Here is a 13,297-nt window from a genome sequence, read left to right as displayed (position 1 = left end):
AAAATTCAGTGTTATTGCTGTAAAGGCATTGCTAACATTCTATTTTGTCCTTTGACTTCCTGTTGTCATATCTTACTATTATCTATTTTTTAAATCTTTAATTTACCCATCTTAATAATCTTCATTTCTACACTCTTCGTCAAGTCTGTTGCCCTTTTTCAGGTTGCATCACTTCCTTTAGTATCTCCTTCAGTTCTGGTCTTTTTGTAACCTACTCTCAGTTTTTGTTTGTTTGTGAAGATTTGGAACTCACCCTCATTTTTGAAAGACAGTTTTGCCAGATACAGAGTTCAAGGCTGGCAGTTTTTCTCTTTTGGTGCCTTAAGTACATTATATCACTTCCTTCTTGCCTCCATGGTTTCTGGTGAGAGGTCAGCACTTATCTTACTGACGTTCCCTTGTATGTGATACTTTGTTTTTCTCTTACTGTTTTCACAATCCTCTCTTTATCTCTGATATTTGTCATTCTGAATAGTAGATGTCTTGGAGTAAGTCTGTTCAGATTTTTTCTGTTTTGTATGTGTTGTCCTTTTTGGATATTGAAATGTGTCTTTCGGCGGTGGACTTGGCCCAGTAGTTAGGGCGTCTGTCTACCACATGGGAGGTCCGTGGTTCAAACCCCGGGCCTCCTTGACCCGTGTGGAGCTGGCCCATGTGCAGTGCTGATGTGTGCAAGGAGTGCCATGCCACGCAGGGGTGTCCCCCGCGTAAGGGAGCCCCACACGCAAGGAGTGTGCTCTGTAAGGAGAGCCGCCCAGCATGAAAGAAAGTGCAGCCTGCCCAGGAATGGTGCCACACACTTGGAGAACTGACACAACAAGATGATGCAACAACAACAAAAAAGAAACACAGATTCCCGTGCCGCTGACAACAACAACAGAAGCGGACAAAGAAGATGCAGCAAATAGACACAGAGAACAGACAACCGGGGTGGGGGGGGGGGGGGAAGGGGAGAGAAATAAAAAAAAAAAAAAAAAAGAAATGTGTCTTTCATAAGGGTTGGGAATTTTAAGTCATTATATTCTCAAATATTCTTTCTGACCCTTTTCCATTTTCTTCTCTTTCTGGTATACCATTAGCAGTAATGTTTATGTGTTTCACATTGTCATTCAATTCCCTGTGACCCTGTTCCATTTTTTCCATTCTCTTCTCCTGTCTTTTCCAGTTTGAATGTTATGTCCTTGAAATCACTACTTCTGTCTTTGAACAATTCAAATCCATTCTTATGTGCCTTTAAATGTATTTTTAATCTCATCCATTGTGTCTTTCATTCCCATAAGCTCTTTTACTTTTCTTTGAAGGCTTTCAAATTGTTCTTTATGCTCACCCAGTGTCTTCTAATATCCTTTATCTCTTTAGTCATATTTTCCTTCAATTCTTCGAATTGATTTAGGAGATTTGCGTGATTATCATTGATTAGTTGTCTTAAATCCTGTATCTCTTCAGAATATTTGGTTTGTTCCTTTGTTGGGTCATGTCTTCTTGTTTCCTAGTATGGCTTGTACTTTTTTGCTGATGTCTAGGCATCTGAATATGTTGGTGAATTTACTCTGATGCTCAATTTTTCTCTCTTGGCTAGTTTTTGTCCTCCCCCCTCCCCCCCCAGCTCTTTGATTTTTGGTTCAACTTATTCTAAGTCTTTATTTATTTTTAAAGATGTCTTTTATTTATTTCTCCCCATTCCCTTGTTATTTTGCACTTGCTGCATCTGTTTGTCTTCCTTGTTTCTTTGGGAGGCATCAGAAATCAAATCTGGGACCTCTGATATGGGAGGGAGGCATCTAATCACTTGAACCACCTCTGCCCTTTATTCTAAATCTTTAGAATTGCCCAGCTATGTCATCAAAATCTGCCCAGGGGTTCACTAATGGGGCATGGATTTTCTCCTAGCATACTTAAGAGAGATCTAAAAGCAGTTTTTCTCCATGACGTTTCCAAATTGGCCAGCAGATGATGCTGCTAGCAAAACTTTATATGGAGGTGTTTTCTTCAACTTTCATTTTCCAGTGTTTCTGGTCAACATAGAGCCAAGACTCAATATGAGCTCTGCTGGCTTAATTCCCTGAAAAGAATCCATCTAACTTACCCTCCCTATTCCCTTTTAACAGGGTACAGGGAGGAAAAAGTCTGTTCCCCTCTCTGTCAGCTGCAGTGAGCCTGGAGTTTATCGCAGCTTAATGTCTTGAGGGTGGGTGATGGGAGTCATTACCAGCTACCTCAGGGGTTTGGTAATTCATGTTTGTTGTTTTTGGCTCTTCATCTCTCTGTCTCTCACCCTCTTGGGAGTTGTACAGCACTGTCCTGGTCTGTTAACCCCCAAAGCAGGTCCCTTGGGCAGCTTTTTCTCCATTGGTTTTGTAAAAAAATTGAGCTTTGCCTTCCTACTCCAATGCCATCTTCCTGGAACCATGTCATTGTGGTTTTGATTTGCATTTCCCAAATAGCTAATGATGTTGAGTATATATTTATATATATATTTTTTAACCATTTGTATACTGTCTTTGGAGAAATGTCTATTCAAGTCCTTTGCCCATTTTTAAATTGGGTTTTATCTTTTTATTGTTGAATTGTAACCTTTCTTTACATATTCTTAATATTGAACCCTATTGGGTATGTGGTTTCAAAATATTTTCTTCTATTGTATAAATTTCTTTAATGGACAAAAGTTTTTAATTTTGATGGGCCCCATTTTTTCTTTTGTTGCTTGTGCTTTGGGTGTGAAGCCTAAGAAACATTGTCTGGCACAAGATTCTGAAGACACTTCCTTATATTTTCTCCCAGGGGTTTTATAGTTGTGGCCCTAATATTTAGGTCTTTGAGCCATTCTGAGTTGATTTTTGTATATGGTATGAGGTAGAATCCACTTTAATTGTTTTGCAAACAGAGATCTAGTTTTCTCAGCACAATTTGTTAAAGAGACTGTTCTTTCCCCATTGAGTGGACTTGGCAGTCTTGTCTAAAATCTATTAGCCATAAATGTGAGGGCTGATTTCAGAGCCCTCAATTTGATTCCATATATATGTCTGACCTTGGGCCAGTGCCATGCTGTTTTGATTACTATGGCTTTGTAAAAAAGCTTTACAATCAGAAAGTATGAGTCCTCCAACTCCACTCTTCAATATGGCTTTGGCTATTTGGGCCCCTTAAACTTTCATATAAATATGATGGTTTGCTTTTCCATTTCTGCAAAGAAGGTTGTTGGAATTTTGATTGGGGTTGCATTAAATCTGTAAATTTCTTTGGGAAGAATTGACATCTTAACAGTGTTTAGTCTTCCAATCCATTTATTTAAGTCTTCTTTGATTTCTTTTAGCAATGTTTTGTAGTTTTCTGTGTACAGGTCATTTACATTCTTGGTTAGATTTATTCTAGATATTTGATTTTTTTAGTTGCTATTGTAAATGAGTTTTCTCCCTTGATTTTTTTTCTGATTGTTCATTGCTCATGTCAAGAAACACTTTTGATTTCGGGGTGTTGATCTTGTATCCCACCTCTTTGCTCAATTTATTTATTGTCTCTATGAGCTTTATTGTAGATTTTTCAGGATTTTCTGTATATAGGATCATATCATCTGCAAATAGAGACTGTTTTACTTCATTCTTTCCAATTTGGATATCCTTTATTTATTTTTCTTGCCTAAGTGCTCTGGCTAGAACTTCTAGTACAATGTTAAATATAGTGGTGACAGTGGGCCTCCTTTTTTTGTTCTTAATCTCAGAGGGAAAGCTTCCAGTCTATTACCATTAAGTATAATGTTTGTTGTGGGTTTTTCACACATGCCCTTTATTTTATTGAGGATGATTTCTTCTATTCCAGATTTTCAAAATGTTTTTATCAAGAAAGGGTGCTAGAATTTTATCACATGTCTTTTTTGTTTTGATTGAGATGATCATGTATTTTTTTCCTTCATTCTGTTAATGTGCATTGCATTAATTGATTTTATTATGTTGAACCACCCTTGCATACTTGGGATGAATCCCACTTGATTATGGTATATGATTTTTTAATGTGCTGTTAGAATCAGTTTGTAAGTATTTTGTTGAGGATTTTTGCATCATATTCATAAGGGATATTGATCTCTAATTTTCTTTTCTTGTGGTGTATTTTACCCGGTTTTCTTATGAGGGTGCTGTTGGCTTTATAAAATGAATTAGGGAGTGCTTTCTTCTCTTCAGTTATTTTTTTGGGTGAATTTGAGCAGGATTTGTTTTAATTCTTCTTGGGATGTTGATAAATTTCCTCTGTGATGCCATCTGGTCCTGGATTTTCTTTGTTAGGAGTTTTTTTTTAAATTTTTTTAAAGATTTATTTATTTATTTATTTATCTCCCCTTCCCCCCCCACCCCCATCCCAGTTGTCTGTTCTCTGTGTCTATTTGCTGCATCTTCTTTGTCCGCTTCTGTTGTTGTCAGTGGCACAGGAATCTGTGTTTCTTTTTGTTGCATCATCTTGCTGTGTCAGCTCTCCGTGCGGGCGGCACCATTCCTGGGCAGGCTGCATTTTCTTTTCCACTGGGCAGCTCTCCTTACGGGGCACAGTCCTTGTGCGTGGGGCTCCCCTACGCGGGGGACGCCCTGTGTAACACCGCACTCCTTGCGCGCATCAGCACTGCGCATGGGCCAGCTCCACATGGGTCAAGGAGGCCCAGGGTTTGAACCGCGGACCTCCCATGTGGTAGACGGACACCCTAACCACTGGACCAAGTCTGCTTCCCTGTTAGAAGGTTTTTGATGACCAATTCAATCTCTTTGCTAGTTATTGTATTGTTGGGATCTTTTGTTTCTTCTTTTTTTTTTACATTTTAAAAATATGGAGGAATAAAATATGGATTAGAGTGGACTTACTGATATTCTACTATAGAACTATTGTGATGAGTAATGGAAGAAATTGTAGCATTGATGTGGAGAAAGTGGCCATGGTAGTTGCTGAGGGCAGGGAGAGGGAAGAAGAGATATGATGTGGGGGCATTTTTGGGACTTGGAGTTGTCCTAAATGAAGTTGCAGGGACAGATGCTGGACATTATATATCCTTCTATAACCCATTGAATTTACTGGGGGAGAGTGTAAACTTCAGTGTAAACTATTATCCATGTGGTACAGCAGGGCTCCAAAATGTATTCACCAAATGCAATGAATGAAAGAGGTTGTTGATGTGGGAGGAGTGGGGTGAGAGGGGGTAGGGGTATGTTCAGAAAACATAAGAGGTTATATATTTTCTGAATGTATTTTTTTTGTGATCTATGTATCTTCAAAAAATACAATAAAAAATTGATGGGAGTAGGGGGTGGGGGGTGGGGTATATGGGAACCTCTTATGTTTTTTAATGTAATGTTTTATGTGATGTATTAACTTTAAAGAAAGATAATTAAAAAATAAAACAGAATGAAAACATATGTTTTTATTACAGAATTTGTAAACTTATAAAACAATCATGCACATGTGTAGAATTCTCATAGAACAACTCTTCACCATACCTCGGACAACTGTGGAACATTTGTTACAGATTATGAGATAATATCCTCTATTACCACTAACTATAATCCATAGTGTATATTTGACATATTTTTCCATACCCCCATATTTTTAACACATCTTTGGCATTGATCCAAGAATATTACAGTATTGTTGTTAACTATAGTCCATAGATTACATTAATTGTATTTTTCCCATGCTTCTCCACATTCCCACCACCCTGCAATAGTGACATGCCTTTGTTCTAGTTCACAGAATAACATTCTTGCATTTGTACTATTAACCACAATTCTCATCCACCTCTGGGTTCACTGTTATCCAGTCCCTAGATTATTCTCTAGCTTTTTTTCAATTGATATTTACATCCCTAGACTACCCTTTTCAGCCACAATACCATTTATAAACCATCTGCTACTCATTATAATGTGTACCATCAACTCTATCTATTTCCACACTTTTACAGTCAAGTTAATTAAGATTTCTGCAAACATTAAGCATCAGTATTCCTTCACAGCCTTCCTCTTATCACCTAATAACCTGTACTCTAGATTTTAACTCTGTGAGTTTATTCTTCGTATTTAGTTCATATTAGTGAGACCATGCAATATTCGAACTTGTGTGTCTGGTATATTTCACTTAGCATAATGTCTTCAAGATTTATCCAAGTTATCATACGTGCCCAATTTCATTTCTTCTTACTGTAGCATAGTATTCCATTGTATGTATATGTCACATTTTGTTTATCCATTTGTTGGTTGGTGGACACTTAGGTTGTTTCCATCTTTTGGCAATTGTGAACATTGAACATTGGCGTGCTGATATCTCTGCTTACATCACAGTTTGCAGTTCTTCTGGATGCATTCCTAGTTGAAAAATTGCTGGATCATATGACAGTTCTATATTTAGCTTCCTGAGGACCCACCAAACTTTTCCACAGAGGCTGCACCATTTTACAATCCCACCAATAATGAAGGATGGTTCCTATTTCTCCACATTCTGTCCAGCACTAATTGCTTTCTGTTTTTTTTTTTTTTTAAGAATGGCTGTTCTATGTGGTGTGAGATGATATCTCTTTGTCATTTTGATTTGCATTTCCCTAATAGCTAGTGATACTGAACATTTTTTTCATGTGCCTTTTGGCCATTTGTATTTCCTCTTTGGAGAAATGTCTAAGTCTTTTCCCTATTTTTGAATTGGGTTGTTTGCTCTTTTTTTGTTGAATTGCATGATCTCTTCTATAAAATGTGAATCAAACCCTTATTGGATAGGTGATTTCTACATATTTTCTCCCATTTAGTGGGCTGCCATTTCACCTTCTTGATGAACTCCTTTGAATCAGAGAAGTGTTTAGGTTTGAGGAGGTTGCATTTACCCTTGTTTTCTTTTATTGCTTGTGCTTTTGGTGTAAGGTTTAAGAATGCACCACCTATCAACAGGTCTTGAAGATGTTTTCCTACATTTACTTCTAGGAGCTTTATGATTCTAGCTTTTATATTTAGGTCTTTGATCCATTTTGAGTTAATTTTTGTATAAGGTGTGAGACAGGGGTCCTCTTTCTTTCTTTTGGCTATAGATATTCAGTTCTCCCAGCACTGTTTGTTGAATAGACAGTTCTTATTCAGCTAGGTGGGTTTGACAGGCTTGTCAAAAATCATTTGACCATAGATGTGTCTGTTTCTGAACTATCAATTCAGTCCCATTGGTCTATGTGTCTATCTTTCTGCCAGTACCATACTGTTTTTTTTTTTTAAAGATTTATTTTTTATTTCTCTCCCCTTCCTGGCCCTCCCCGCCCCCCCCCCCCAGTTGTCTGCTCTCTGTGTCCATTCACTGTGTGTTTTTCTTTGTCTGCTTGTATTCTTGTCAGTGGCACTGGGAATCTGTGTCTCTTTTTGTTGCCTAATCTTGCTGCATCAGCTCTCCGTGTGTGAGGCACCACTCTCGGTAGGCAGCACTTTTTTTTGTACTGAGTCTTTCCTTATGGGGTGCACTCCTTTCGTGTGGGGCTCCCCTATGAGGGGGACACCCCTGCATGACATGGCACTCTTACATGCATCAGCACTGTGCATCAGCTCATCACATGGGTCAGGAGGCCCTGAGTTTGAACCCTGGACTTCCCATGTGGTAGGTGGATGCTCTAGCTGTTGAGCCAAATCTGCTTCCCACCATGCTGTTTTTTTTTTTTAAATCACTGTAGCTAGGTAATATGATTTAAAGTCCAGAAGTGAAAGTCCTCTAACTTTGCTTTTCCTTATTAAGATGTTTCTGCCTACATTTCCAAATAAATTTGATATTTGTTTTTCATTTGTTTAAAAAATGCAGGTATTGACTCTGTATATTAATTTGGTTAGAACTGGTACCTTAATGATATTTAGTCTTCCAATCCATGAGAATGTTATCTGAATATAATTGTTTTACATCCTTTCTTAAGTTTATTCCTAAATATTTGATTCTTTTGGTCGCTATCATAAATGGAATTTTTTTCCTGACTTCATCCTCAGATTGTGCATTACTACTGTATAGAAACATCACTGAATTTTGCATATTCATCTTGGATCCTTGCACTCTACTGAAATCATTTATTAGCTCTAGCAGCTTTACGATAGATTTTTTGGGACTTCCTAGGTATAGGATTGTATCATTTGTGAATAGAAAATGTTTTACTTCTTCCTTCCTATTTGAATACCCTTTATTTTTTTCTTGCCTGATTGCTCTAACTAGAAACTCTAACACTGTATTGAACAACAGTGGTAAGAATGGTGATTCTTGTCTTGTCTCTGTTCTCAGTGGGAAAGCTTTCAGTCTTCCACCATTGAATATAATGTTAGCTTTGGGTTTTTCATATATGGCCTTTATTATGTTGAGAAAGATTCCTTCAGTTCCTATCTTTTGTAGTATTTTTATCAAGAAAGAATGCTGTATTTTGTCAAATGCCTTTTGTGTATCAATTGATAGAGTAAAAAATAAGGACTGCTTCATGAATTTGCATGTCATCCTTGTGCAAGGGCCATGATAATCTCCTCTGTATCATTCCAACTTTAGTATCTATGCTGTCAAAGTGAACACCTTTTTATTTCTTCTTGAGTCAGTACAGGTAGTTTGTGTTTTTTTTAAAAAATAATTTGTCCTGTTTATCTAGGTTATATAATTTGTTGGCATCCATTTGTTCCAAGTATCCTGTATAGGTTTTGTTTTTTTTTTTAATTTCAGTAATGCTCTGTAGTAATGCCCCCTTTTAATTTCTGGTTTTAATTATTCACATACTTTCCATTTTTTTCTTTATCTGTCTACTAAAGATTTGTTTATTTTATTGATCTTTTCAGAAAACCAACTTTTGGTTTCATGGATCCTATTTTTTTTCTCTGTTTCATTTATCTCCATTCTAATCTTTGTTATTTCCTTCCTTTTGCTTGCTTTGGGCTTAGTTTGCTTTTTTTTTTAGTTCTTCCAGTTCTGTGGTTAGGTCTTTGATTTGAAATCTTTTTTCTTTTTTAACGTAAGCATTTCGAGCAATACATTTTCCTCTCAGTACTGCCTTTCCTGCATCCCATAAGTTTGGGCATGTTGTATTTTCATTTTCATATGTCCCAAGATATTTGCTGATTTCCTCTTTAAACCACTTAAGAGTTTAAGGGTATATAAAATTAATTTCCGCATATTTGTGATATGTCCCTTTCTCCCTCTGTTATTGATTTCTAACTTCATTCCATTGTAGTTGGAGAAGATACACTGTATGATTTCAATATTTTTAAATTCATTGAGACTTATTTTTGTGACTTAAGATATGGTCTATCCTTGAGAATGATCCATGTGCACTTGAGAAGAATATGTATTCTGTTGTTGGGTGAAGTGTTCTATACATGTTCGTTAGGTCTAGTGGTTTTAGAGTATCATTCATGTTTTCTGTTTCCTTATTTATCCTCTTTCTAGATGTTCTATCCATTATTGAAAGGGGTACATATAGTCTCCTACTATTATTGTAGAACTGTGTACTTCTTCCTTCAAATCTGACAGTATTTACTCCATATATTTTGGGACTCTGCTGTTATGTGCATATATATTGATAATTGTTAAATCTTCTTGTTGAATTGACCCCTTTACTGGTATATAATGACCATCTTGGTCCCTCATAACAGTTTTTGACTGAACGTCTATTTTAGTATAGCCTACCATTTGGTTACTGCCTTAATGGTATATATATTCCCCCATCCTTTCACTTTCAGTTTACTTATGTCCTTGAATTTAAGGCAAGTTTATTGTAAACAACATATAGTTGACCATGGTTAGTAGAAATGCTTCAATATTTGTACATCAATTGTAACAAATATATCATCTGCATGTAAAATGTTATTAGTAGGGGAAGGGCACTGGGTATATGGGAATCCCATATATTCTCTATGTGACTTTTCTGTATTCTAAAGCTTCTTTGAAGATAAAATGAAAAAAAAATAATGCACTGGGGGACTATATAGAGGAAAATGTCACTGTACATACAAGATAACAGATCTTATAGTGATGAAAGACATGATGTCTAAAAAATTTTTTATTACTTCAAATTAAAAATTAAAAAATTTTATTGACTATTTTAAAATTATTTCCTTTCCTATTAGTTTTACTTTGTTATCCGGTTGGCTTTATTTTTGGAGAGGTTTTGGATCACAGAAGTATCACAACAGTGGGAAGGGAGGATCACTGGTGTAGGATGCCAGTGATGGAGGTATGCATGGAAAGGGGTTCACCTGGGGCATGCCTCTAAGGTATATGAATATATTCATGGGGCATTGTTTTGGTGGGTGGATATCTACACAATAACTGAAAGAATATTGAATTCCCATCCTGGGGAGTTCTGCTACATTCTCTAATAGGACAGCAAGAATCCCCTGATTATAAGAGCAGTGCCTAGTGAAGGAAGACAGAACATTATGCCAGGCCCTTGGGTTATGCTTTTTTATCCATTCTGCCAGTCTCTGCCTCTTGACTGTAGTATTTAACCCATTTACATTTAAAATAATTAATGATAATGCATGACTTTCTTCTGCCAGTTTGCTATTTAGTCTTTGTAAGACATACCTTTTTGAGCTGAATTCTTCTGTTAATGCTTACTTTCATATTTATTTGATATTTTGTATTTTACCATTTTGAGTCCCTTCTCTTTTCTATCTGGACACATCTATTTTTTAATATATTTTCCTTGTGGTTACCATGGGATTAAAATTTAACTTCCTAAATTTATAATAATCATATTTGATTTCATACCAATTTTAGTTCAATAGCCTACACACACACTGATTCTGGTCCCCTTCATCACCCCACTGTTTTTTTGTACTTGTGACAAATTCTATCTTTATACATTGTGTCCGAAAGCATAGATTTATCATTATTTTTATGTGTTTGTATATTAGTACCTGTAGGAAGTAGAATTACATACTAAAAAATACAATACAATAGTACTGGTATTTATAATTACCCAAGAAGTTATCTTTATGGGAGATCTTTATTTCTTTATGCCTCTTTGAACCACTTTCTGGTGTTCTTTTGGTCTGACAAACTCCCTTTAGCATTGCTTGTAGGGCAGGTCTAGTGGTGATATACTTCCTCAACATTGTTTATCTGGAAATGTCCTTAATCTCCTGCTTATTATTTTTTTAGTAATAATAAACTTTATTTTTAGGGAAGTTTTAGCTTTACAGAAAAATTACACAGAAAGTAGAGGGAATTCCCATAAAACCCCCAATACCAACACGCATAGTAACATCTTACATTAGTGTGGTACTTTTGTTACAATTAATGAACCAATATTGAAGCATCGCTACTAATCAAAGTCTATAGTTTACATTATGGTTTACACTGTGCTGTACAGTTTTATAGGCTCTGACAAATGTGTGATGTATCTGTCACTGCAGTATCATACAGAATAATTTCACTGCCCTAAGTATTCCCTTTTTACTACCTATTCACCCCTCCCCTAACCTGCATACTTAACCCCAGGAAACTACTATCTTTATATCAATGTTACAAGTTCTTCTGTTAACACAAGATACAATAACAGTAAATCTACTTTGGTCTGTGGTTATATTCCCCCCTTAAGTTTCTTAATTCCTCAGTCTTGAGGAATTTAGGATGATGTCTCATCCTGTTTCAGGGTGAGAGGGACTTAAATGTTTTGGGGCAGATGGAAGGAATTATTATGTATGTAGATACTTCCTGTTTTTTGGGGTGAGACTTGCCCATCATCTTTTTTTTTTTTAAAGATTTAATTTATTTATTTATTCCCCTCCCCCCCACCTTGTTGTTTGCACTTGCTGTCTGCTCTCTGTGTCCATTTGTTGGTGCTCTCTGTGTCTGCTTGTCTTCTCTTTAGGAGGCACTGGGAACCAAACCTGGGACCTCCCATGTGCGAGAGAGGTGGTCAATCACTTTAGCCACCTCAGCTCCCTGCTTTGTTGGGTTTCTCATTGTGTTTCCTCTTTGTGTCTCCTTGTTGCGTCATCTTACTGCATCCGCTCACTGTGCCAGCCTGTAGGGTCAGCTCACTGTCTTGCTTGTCTTCTTTAGGACGCACTGGGAACTGAACCTGGGACCTCCCATGTGGTAGGTGGGTGCCCAAATGTTTGAGCCACATCTACTTCTCCATCATTGTTTTGTTGGTTGTCCAGGACAAGCCTGGAGAACTGGAGAGTAGTTGACCACAATAGAGCTGGGTACACTTATGCAGGTCTTAGGCAGATTTCACTAACTGCCACAGTAAACAAAGCCTCAAACAAGAATGCTCCTGAGTTATCTAGGGATGTCTGGACATAAGAGGCAAGGCACACATCCTCATGAAATCAGCATCTCCTTGGCAGGCCCTATTTGGGCATATATGAAAATGTATTGCCCCAAATACAACATAGTTATACTCATTTATACTGTTCCTAATCATGATGATTCTAATCTCTTTATTTGAACCTGTAATTTTCAATATACTTGTTAAATATATCTCTCAGAGACTTAAATCTTTGGATTGTTTGTATGCTGGCTGAGTCTAGCTTATTTTTGAAAGAAAGTATTGTCAGATATAGAGCTCTTGACAGGCAGTTTTCTCTCAGCCTTTTAAGTATTTCAACCCATTGCCTTCTTGCCTCCCTGGTTTCTGATGAGAAATTGGCACTTAATCTAATTAGAACTACCTTTTACATAATACATTGCTTTTTTCTTGCTGATTTCAGAACTCTCTCTTCATTCTTTGCATCCAACAATTTAATCAGTATTTGACGGGGAATATATTTTCTTCAGGTTTATCCTATTTTGTGTTCACTGGGCTTCTTGGATGTCCATGTTCACATCTTTTCTAATGGGAACTTTTCTGTTTTGTCCTTTCTTTTCTTTTTGGTATTACCATAATGCATATATTGATATCCTTGATGGTGTCCCAGATGTTTCGTGGATTATATTCATTTTTTATAATTTTTTTCCTTCTGCTTCTCAGCCTGACTTATTTCAATTATCTTGTATTTTTTGTTCACATAGTCCATCTTTTGCCATCTCCAACTTGCTGCTGAAACCCTTTGGGAATTTTTCATTTCAGTTATTGTGGTCTTCAACTCCAGTACTGTTTGGTTCCCTTTAAAAATTTTAAGCTCATTTTTGAGGTTCTTATTTTGTTCATTCATTGTTTTCCTGGTATCATTTAGTTCTTTCTGTATATTTTCCTTCATCTCCTTGAGTACATTGTAGAATATTTTAAAAAGTCTTTGGGAAAGTGGACTTGGCCCAGTGGTTAGGGCATCCGCCTACCACATGGGAGGTCCGCGGTTCAAACCCTGGGCCTCCTTGACCCGTGTGG

The 13,297-nt window shown here is 36.8% G+C and overlaps 1 non-coding gene across 1 annotated transcript; it reads right to left on the bottom strand.

Annotated features, from left to right (window-relative positions):
• Positions 1-8,431: 8,431 nt before the first annotated feature.
• Positions 8,432-8,538, bottom strand: LOC111760471 (U6 spliceosomal RNA). The gene has a single exon (XR_002794145.1). It is a non-coding gene; the product is annotated as a U6 spliceosomal RNA (small nuclear RNA).
• Positions 8,539-13,297: the final 4,759 nt, after the last annotated feature.

This window comes from Dasypus novemcinctus, chromosome 13, assembly GCF_030445035.2.
Source record: "Dasypus novemcinctus isolate mDasNov1 chromosome 13, mDasNov1.1.hap2, whole genome shotgun sequence".
Classification (NCBI taxonomy): domain Eukaryota; kingdom Metazoa; phylum Chordata; class Mammalia; order Cingulata; family Dasypodidae; genus Dasypus; species Dasypus novemcinctus.
The sequence above is the reverse complement of the archived record's forward strand: the minus strand, read 5'-3'. Positions and strand labels throughout refer to the sequence as shown.